The following is a 2,500-nucleotide window of genomic DNA, read 5'->3' as shown; positions in this document are numbered from 1 at the left end:
TCAGACCCGCTTAAATCTCGAATCACCCCCCCGGTTCCCCACCTCCCCACACACCCCCCGGACGGGAGACGGCGGCAGCCCGGTCCAGCCGGACCCGGAGCACGGAGGGGCCGTCAGGTCTACCCGGCTCCGGGGCCGGCGGCGGCCGTCAGGTCTACCCGGCTCCGGGGCCGCCGGCGGCCGTCAGGTCTACCCGGCTCCGGGGCCGGCGGCGGCCGTCAGGTCTACCCGGCTCCGGGGCCGGCGGCGGCCGTCAGGTCTACCCGGCTCCGGGGCCGGCGGCGGCCGTCAGGTCTACCCGGCTCCGGGGCCGGCGGCGGCCGTCAGGTCTACCCGGCTCCGGGGCCGGCGGCGGCCGTCAGGTCTACCCGGCTCCGGGGCCGGCGGCGGCCGTCAGGTCTACCCGGCTCCGGGGCCGCCGGCGGCCGTCAGGTCTACGCGGCTCCGGGGCCGGCGGCGGCCGTCAGGTCTACCCGGCTCCGGGCCAGGCGGCGGCCGTCAGGTCTACCCGGCTCCGGGCCAGGCGGCGGCCGTCAGGTCTACCCGGCTCCGGGGCCGCCGGCGGCCGTCAGGTCTACCCGGCTCCGGGGCCGGCGGCGGCCGTCAGGTCTACCCGGCTCCGGGGCCGGCGGCGGCCGTCAGGTCTACCCGGCTCCGGGGCCGGCGGCGGCCGTCAGGTCTACCCGGCTCCGGGGCCGGCGGCGGCCGTCAGGTCTACCCGGCTCCGGGGCCGCCGGCGGCCGTCAGGTCTACCCGGCTCCGGGGCCGCCGGCGGCCGTCAGGTCTACCCGGCTCCGGGGCCGCCGGCGGCCGTCAGGTCTACCCGGCTCCGGGGCCGCCGGCGGCCGTCAGGTCTACCCGGCTCCGGGGCCGCCGGCGGCCGTCAGGTCTACCCGGCTCCGGGGCCGCCGGCGGCCGTCAGGTCTACCCGGCTCCGGGGCCGCCGGCGGCCGTCAGGTCTACCCGGCTCCGGGGCCGGCGGCGGCCGTCAGGTCTACCCGGCTCCGGGGCCGCCGGCGGCCGTCAGGTCTACCCGGCTCCGGGGCCGGCGGCGGCCGTCAGGTCTACCCGGCTCCGGGGCCGCCGGCGGCCGTCAGGTCTACCCGGCTCCGGGGCCGGCGGCGGCCGTCAGGTCTACCCGGCTCCGGGGCCGGCGGCGGCCGTCAGGTCTACCCGGCTCCGGGGCCGGCGGCGGCCGTCAGGTCTACCCGGCTCCGGGGCCGGCGGCGGCCGTCAGGTCTACCCGGCTCCGGGGCCGGCGGCGGCCGTCAGGTCTACCCGGCTCCGGGGCCGCCGGCGGCCGTCAGGTCTACCCGGCTCCGGGGCCGCCGGCGGCCGTCAGGTCTACCCGGCTCCGGGGCCGGCGGCGGCCGTCAGGTCTACCCGGCTCCGGGGCCGCCGGCGGCCGTCAGGTCTACCCGGCTCCGGGGCCGCCGGCGGCCGTCAGGTCTACCCGGCTCCGGGGCCGCCGGCGGCCGTCAGGTCTACCCGGCTCCGGGGCCGGCGGCGGCCGTCAGGTCTACCCGGCTCCGGGGCCGCCGGCGGCCGTCAGGTCTACCCGGCTCCGGGGCCGCCGGCGGCCGTCAGGTCTACCCGGCTCCGGGGCCGCCGGCGGCCGTCAGGTCTACCCGGCTCCGGGCCAGGCGGCGGCCGTCAGGTCTACCCGGCTCCGGGGCCGGCGGCGGCCGTCAGGTCTACCCGGCTCCGGGGCCGGCGGCGGCCGTCAGGTCTACCCGGCTCCGGGCCCGGCGGCGGCCGTCAGGTCTACCCGGCTCCGGGCCCGGCGGCGGCCGTCATGTCTACCCGGCTCCGGGCTCGGCGGCGGCCGTCAGGTCTACCCCTTTTCGGAGCCCGTGGGGCCGCCTGCGGTACCCGGCGACCGCGGGTTGTTGGTTGCGTAGCGTCCGGCGATAAGGGCGGCCAAGTCTACCCGGCTCCGGCGGGACTTGGTCGCCTTGCCGGGGCCGAGGGGTAGACGTGTTGTCCCCGCTGCTTCGTCGGAGCTGCCGAAGGGGTCGCTGTTTTTCGCTGCCTCCAGTTACGTCATCGTAAAAGTCGGCGTGGTTGGCGCGCCTCCCCGGTGCGCAGAGGCGCCGCTCTTGGAGCTTGCCGGCGGCGGGGACGTGCCGGTCCGTACTATAGGAGCGAGCCGTGACTCGTCTCCAGAGCAGCGCTCGTCAGCGGCTGCAAGGCCCGCGGTTCTGCCAGCAAAGTGGGGTGCTCGGCGGCCGTCGTGGCGGTTCCCTCGGTGGTCCGGCCCAGCTTCCAGTCTCTTCGGTCCGGCCATCTCCCAGCGCTTGCCCGACAAGCCAGCCCAGCGTGTCCGAGGGGTCGGGAGCTGCGGAGAGCCGGAGCCGGCGGCCGGCTCCGGCGGCCGTTGCCGACCGGCACGAGGCATAAGGCCGGATCCCGCAGGGCAGGGCAAAGACTCGAACGCACCCAGCCGGGGCCCAGTGATGGTGAAGGTCACTGCCGGAGGCAGACGGCCGGGGGGCGTCGA

Source organism: Calonectris borealis, unplaced genomic scaffold, assembly GCF_964195595.1.
Source record: "Calonectris borealis unplaced genomic scaffold, bCalBor7.hap1.2 HAP1_SCAFFOLD_117, whole genome shotgun sequence".
NCBI classification, from domain to species: Eukaryota; Metazoa; Chordata; class Aves; order Procellariiformes; family Procellariidae; genus Calonectris; species Calonectris borealis.
The sequence above is the reverse complement of the archived record's forward strand: the minus strand, read 5'-3'. Positions refer to the sequence as shown.